We start from the raw sequence: 7,500 nt of genomic DNA, 5'->3' as shown, positions 1-7,500 counted from the left end.
AGTCGCTGGTGCGGGAGAGATAGAGAGAAAAGGGGTAAAAGGGGTAGGAAAAAGTAGAGGAAATGGGGTAACGAAGAGAGGGAGATGAAGGGGGAGGTGATAATGATAGTGATTATTGTGGTTACTGAAAAGATTCTTATTCAATCAAGTTCAAATATTAATTAAATCAATAATGATGACAATAAAATCACGTTGATATCAGAGATGACGAAATTCATATCATAAAACAAAAATGACTAGGGGCGGGGAAAAGTCTAAGATAATTTAAAGAAATAACATCTAAATAATAAAACATACTTAGTTACAAAGTGTAGCAGAAGAAAACCACCGAGAAAATAATCAAAGATAAATATCACAATCTCTCCATCCAAAGCAAAAGTAAATAGAAAACGAATACCAGTCACCCTCCCCCTCCTCCCCCCCAAACCCACCTCCAATCTTCAAAAAAAGGAAAAAAAGAAAAAAAAAAAAAAAGAGTACAAAATACTCCCAAGTCTAAATTCACAGAAGCGCCACATCGCGGCAGGCATAAGCCACTAGCGAAGTGACATATGAAATCACCTAAATGACAATGTAAGACAATAAACCGAGATAAAATCTGGCACAAAAAGAAGCGCGCGTGTCCTGATTGGCTCGCTGATAATGAAAACTCTCGTAAGCTCCGCCCCCTTTTTTGTTCCTCTGCCAATGAGCGTGGAGCTACCGGTCATGCTGGGGGGATGGTCTAATTTTGCTAAATGATCTGATTCCGAGTCAATTTGGATCGACGGAGTGACTTACGTATCCCGCTGAGCGATCGATTTTCGAGAGTGATCGATATGATATGATATGTTTCTTTTTCCTTTTTCTTTAACGCTTTTGGAGTGTCGTATTACCAAGTAAAACAAATGTATATAGTCTTAGTCATTAGCTCAGTGCTTTTGCAAGATTGAGCACATGACGAGTGTAAGATCCAACATTATGTGACGGCGAAAGATCAGATAATTCGGTGTATCTTACAAGAACAATAAGATAACCGTAAAATCATATTCATACAATTTCTTAAAACCAGACCCGGAGCATAGATCATGAATACAACACAAACTATCAAGAAATAATTAGACAATATAACTCATAAAATCTATATACATAATCTATCTATCTTCTGAATACAGTATCCCCCCTTTTCCTCACAGCCTACCCCAGTCATTAAATTTAACGTTTGAGGCTAGAGAATAGGCCTACGAAGCCTAGTCATCTATCCCAATCCCTCGGGAAGCTGTGATGGGATATAGACGGAGATGAGCGTGAAAATCCTAATAAATGTGTAGCATATTACAGGTTTGTGATCCATATATCAGATACAAGGCACTGATTATCTGAAGAAGTCGGGGTGGAAAGAATGAGGGCAGAATTGTGACATGGTGTTTGATGGATCGCGGGTGGCGTAACCTAACCATTAGATTCAGCATAACAAAGATATAATTGATTATGAATGTTTAAGGTTATTCATACCCTATAATGACATTACTGACAGGGTGAATATATTAAGAATTATCTTGATATACGAGGGTAGGGTTAAGTGTGTTATTCTATATAGTGTGTGAGCGTGAGTGTGATGTACATTTAGATCTATCTATATCAACTTTTCCACCTTTTCTTCTACTGGAAATAATACTTCCCACAAAAATGAAATAAAGAACAGTCACACTAGAAATAACCTGAACCTTTATTTCCTTCCAGACACACCAGAAGAAATAAAACTTTTAACTGAAAAATGTCTAAGCGAGCAGACCCATCTCTCATTGTCGGTGTGGCCATTACAGCCAGGCAGGACCTCTTATTAGTAACGTTGTGAACCCACACCTACACGTACTCATTAAGTCAACCCCATTTGTTAATCTAATGTAGTCCCACACCACTACTCTTGTGCTGTATGTTCCCACACTCGCACGCACACGCGCACGCAACACGCACACGCACACACAACATGCACACGCACACGCAACACGCACACGCACACGCAACACGCAATCACATGTATGTATGGAGACAAGGTAATATGTTTATACTGCTCGATTGGAACTGTAGGTATGTATAAAATGCGTATATGATGTATTTTGTAATATTCGATATTCTCACATATGATAACCTGTAGAAATATAATTTTCTGTGTGAATGAATTAATTTACATACATTTCAACCCTTTCATACACGTGTACGTAGAGACAAGAATGTAATATGTACTTTGTCAATACGTAGAAAGAGTGTATCTGATATATTCAATCCATTGAATGAATAAATACATTAAAAATATATTTCTATTGCAAATATACGTCCATATATCTCGCATAACTAGTTAACTAGATCAGTCTACTAACTAGTTACAAATAATATCGATTAGCCAAATAACTATTTCTAGAAATCTAGCTAGTTAGACATACGTGTGAATAATAGTATCAGTGTCTTAAGGTGGGGGGGTTATGGGTTTGGGGTGGGGAGGGGGAGGGGGAAGGGGGAAGAGGGGGAGAGGTGGGGTGGGGAGGGGGAAGAGGGGGAGAGGTGGGGTGGGGAGGGGGAGAGGTGGGGAGGGGGAGGGGGGAAGAGGTGGGGTGGGAGGGGGAAGAGGGGGAGAGGTGGAGTGGGGGGGGAAGAGGGGAAGAGGTGGGAGGAGAGAAAAAGGATGGAATAAAGGGTAGGGAAAAGGGGGAGATGGGAATGAAAAGAAAGAAGAAGAGGAGGAAAGGGAGAGAAAGAGGAAGAAAAGAAGAGGGAAAAGGAAAGGGAGAAGGGTTGTAGAAGAGGGGAAACAACAGAGAGAAGAAGGAAAGAAAACAAGAAAATAGAAAAAAAGAAAACGAAAGTGAGAAATAGGAACTAGAAGGGGAGAAAAAGGGGTATGAAGGGGAATAGAAGGCAAGAAAAGGGAGAGGGGTTGGATGAGAAGGGGGGGGGGGGGCTCGCGAGCTCCTGCCAACCTCCATGACGAATCCCTTTACCCGCTCATGGTGCCTTGTCAAATCTTAAAGCACAGTTTCAGTGCGTAGTTGCGTTATACAAGCGGAGTTTTTTTTTTTTCTCTCTCTCTCTCTCTTTTTTTTTTTTTTTTTTTTTTTGGGGGGGTGGGGGTTGGGAATCATAAACTTGTCTATGTGGATATAACGGTAAGTGTGTATATATATGTATATATGTATGTATATATATATATATATATATATATATATATATATGTATTACTGTCTGTCTATCCATCTGTCTCTGTATCAGTGTATCTACTTATCTATTTGTCAATGTGCCTCTCTATTTAGTTGTCTATCTGTCTGTCAATCTACATACGCTAAAATCAAAACAAAATAATTTCATAACAAATGACAAACAATTCAACACAAACACCAACTTGTATATATATATATATATATCAACTGTAAAACAATTCTATTAGATCACTACATTACCGACAAAAACAAACAATATCACAATTATGTCTACAGTAACCAAATCTTATAATCCGCTTGATTAAATGATCATAGTGATAAGCCTACCTTATCTGTCTCTTAAGTCAGTTTTTTTACAAGTTGTGTATATAAAAAAAACAAGAATTTTTTTTTTCCGTTTGATGCCACGAACAAGAAATGCTACAGTTGCCAAGTGGTCATTTTTCACGTCGATTTCTCTACGATCTCCCTTTTTCTTCTCTCTATTTTTTTTCTTTAATATTCAGCTCGGAATCTCGACTTAAATTCTGTGTGGCAAGTTTATCTGATTGTTATGATCATATCAAACGCCATCTGTCTGTCTGTTTTCGTTTTTTTTACGTGTTTTGATTAGAGTTTTTTTGTCCAATCTGTTTATCAAAAGTCACATTAGGGGTATTCAATTAATGATGGTGATGGGGGGGCTTATTTCAACATAATCCGTTTTTAATATCATTTAATAGCTTGTTTTTTTAGCGTTTTTTATATGTCGAATCCGCGTGAATCCGGAGAGATCCGTGAGAATGGGAATGACGTCATTTTTTTGTATCACTAAAGGGAAAGGTGGAACGTGGAACACCTGTTTATAAGGTCACCATGAGATTTAAAAAATATATTTATATATTTGTTATTTGTCACTGATTCTTCCCAGCTAGGCTAGCATCTTATATACATACATACACGCATATATATCATATACATACAAACAAACAAACAATATATATATATATATATATATATATATATATATATACATATATACATATATATAGGGTACGGATATACCTATGCATGTACGCCCATAAGTGCGTACATGCGCACTTATGTGAGTTTGTACGTGCGTCCGCATACATGTGTTTGTCTATGCATTATACAACTTCAATCAACAACTTCCCCCTCCACCCCCTTCACCCCCTCCACCCCCCCAGCCCTCTCCCTCCGAATCCTATCGTGGTGTTTCTTAATTCAATCTCCAGCACGATTTTAGAGGCTGGCTCATACTGGCGTGGATCGTCGGCCATTGTGCCTGCCTCACTCTCACGCAAGGCGGTAGGGAGAAGGGAGAAGGGAGGAGGGAGGGAAGGAGTGTGTGGGGGGGAGAAGGGAGAAGTGAGGAGTGAGGAGTGGGGGGTGGGGGGAGGGGAGAGGAGGGGGGGAGGAAGAAGGGAGGGAGGATGAGGGGGGGGGAGGAAGAAGGGAGGAGTGGGAATGGGAGGAAGAGAGACAATTTTAGGGGGAAGGAAGGGAGAGATTGAGAAAAGTGTGTGTGAGAGAGAGAGAGAGAGAAAGAAAGAGGAAAGGCAAGGAAATAACTCAAAGAACAACATCACTAACAGAATCAGCAACAAAGAAAAACAGTAACAACGATAAATCATGCCATCATAATAACACAGATAACAATAATAATACCAATAATGAAATTAAGAACAAAAATTCCGTTAACCAGCTTAGCGAGGAACCACGAAAACTTTCAATTTTCCAATTAGCCAATTACGCGGCTGAAACTCATCTCAAAAAGGGGTAAAAAGAAAAAAAAAAAAAAAAAAGTTATATTCTTTAAAATATACTGCAGGCAAAAATGAGGATGTAACATTAGTTTCATATTTTGCTGCTTTTTTTAACATCTAATTGTAGGAAAGGCGAGATAATATATTTTATGTTAACGGATATTCAAATCGTAACGGTTTTAAACGGCTATTCAAAAATTAATCGTATTTTCACTTTCTTTTCATATATATTTTTTTTTTTTGCTTGCTTTATTTATGCGAATACATTTCTTTTTTCTGGATATTGTGCATTTACTGAGGGAATATGAATTGTCAAAATTTCACAAGATGGGAAAGTAAATCTGCTGTTTCACGGAGGAAATTCTGGATTATAAAACTTTATCGTTTATCAAGTGTCTATTTATAGATTTGCATAAATCATATCTATCCATATATATATACACTCATATGATATATATATATATATATATATATATATATATATATATATATATACATATATATTTATATATATATACATATATATTGTGTGTGTGTGTGTGCGTGTGCGTGTGTAAATACACACATACACACTTACACACATGTATGTAAGTACTTGTGTGTGTGTATACACACGTGTATGTTCGTGTTTTTGGTGTATGTTTGTCTATCCATCTCATCTCCTTCTAAATCCCTTGCAAATGCATGCAATCACCTCACATTACACTTATGTATCTGAGCCATGACGACCAACATAAAACAAGCAAAAAACGACCAACATTTCCAATCAAAACAACCCAAAAATCCACAAAATTTATAAATTAAGAAGAGTACATCCTCCCCTCCCACCATAGAAATAAAAATATGAAAAAAAAATCACTTATAGGTCACAGCAGCCATTTTTCTGATCCAGCAAAGAGACTTTATTTTATTTTTTATTTTTTTTTTAACCAGTCTCCGATCAAGAACAATCCGTGCTTGACCACAATTAGTTACGTCCCTAGTGTGATTAGGCATGTCCAAGCAACAATTAGCTTTTTACTGGTCAATTAAAAGTCCAAGACATGGTATAACTTGGCCAAAAAGGGGGGGAGAAAAGAGGAGTTTTATGTTATAAGAATTTCAGATTTTTTTTGGGGGGTGGGGTGGGGGTGGGGAGGGGGGAGGGGCGGGTGATTGTCATTATGATAATGATGATTATAATGAAAAGAAATGGAATGATGTGTATGGTCCTGGCCTGTTTCGACGTTTGGGAAAAATGTAAAAAATATATGAATGGTTTAAAAGAGAATAAGAGAAGGAGAGAAAGAGAGCGAGAGAGAGAGAGAGAAAGAGAGAGAACAAGAGAGAGAGAGAGAGAGAAAGAGAGAGAACAAGAGAGAGAGAAAGAGAGAGAACAAGAGAGAGAGAGAGGAAGATAAGGAGGGAGGAGGGGTAGGGTAGGAGGGTGGAGTGGTTCCTATATGGAATGTATGGATAATTAATGGCTGAGAAGAGCGCTGGATAAGGAGAGAGAGGGGGAAATAGCACAGCGGGTTGCGTGGGTGAGGACGGAGACTTTATAATATGCTGACTATGAGCTTTATATTACCCTGGTCGTGATCTTTATTTTCCTTTGGTTATCGCCCTTTTTCTAACTTTTTTTTTTTTACTTTCTCTTTCGCTCTCTGTTTCTCTCTTTCTCTCCCTCTCCGTCTCCATCTCTCTCTCTCGCTCCGTCTCCCTCTCTTTCTCTCTCTCCCTCTCCCTCTCTTTTTCTCTCTTTCTCTCCCTCTCCGTTTCCATCTCTCTCTCTCTCTCTCTCTCTCCCTCTCCCTCTCTTTTTCTCTCTTTCTCTCCCTCTCCGTTTCCATCTCTCTCTCTCTCTCTCTCCCCTTCTCAGCCCCCACCCCCTCTCCCTCTCCTTCTCCGCCCCCCCCCCCTCTCTCCCTCTCCTTTCCACAGAGGATAAAAACACCTGGCCAATCACCCGCTGCGAAACACGTGCAACAGAAAACGTGACTTACTGAAATCGTGAGAAGAAAATGGGAATTAATTTATGATGCAACCATTTTCTCTCCCTCGCCCCCCCCCCTTCCCTTCTCTCTCTCGTTCTCTCTCTCTATCTACCTATATTTGAGTATGTGTCATTCTTTCTGTGCCTGTGTTTATTTACCTAAATAACAGGATTTAATTTCATCGCCATATTTTTTTCAATAACAATTCAATAAAATCTGAACAAAATTAATATCTAACCCGCAATAAAACACACATAAACACACCCACAAATATACAACATCGAAACAAATCTCACAAATATACAATCCTAACTCTATATACCCCCCCCCCCCCCCCACCTCCATCTCCCATTCGGATAAAACATTTCCCTTTTTTTTATCTCTCTAAATTATCATAGTCCCCCCTCCTAGCCCTTCCCTCGACGCCATTCAAAGAGCAGGTAGCATCTTCCTTCAAGATTCCGATCTTAGGATTAACCTCCTGCTGACGGGACGCGTCTTCTGGGTCGAGGGTGACCTTCAAGAGGCTGTTCCTCGGCTCCTTTTGATGGAAGAGTCGTGTTC

At 39.0% G+C, this 7,500-nt stretch overlaps 1 protein-coding gene across 2 annotated transcripts in view; it reads right to left on the bottom strand.

Moving 5' to 3' along the window:
- LOC122257511 (uncharacterized) overlaps positions 1-7,500 on the bottom strand; it is a 180,071-nt gene that overhangs the window by 162,797 nt on the left and 9,774 nt on the right. The window lies entirely within an intron of this gene.

This window comes from Penaeus japonicus, unplaced genomic scaffold (genome assembly GCF_977035675.1).
Source record: "Penaeus japonicus unplaced genomic scaffold, GWHDUDI00000001_assembly GWHDUDI00000036, whole genome shotgun sequence".
Taxonomy (NCBI): Eukaryota; Metazoa; Arthropoda; class Malacostraca; order Decapoda; family Penaeidae; genus Penaeus; species Penaeus japonicus.
This window is presented reverse-complemented; position numbering and strand designations above follow the sequence as displayed.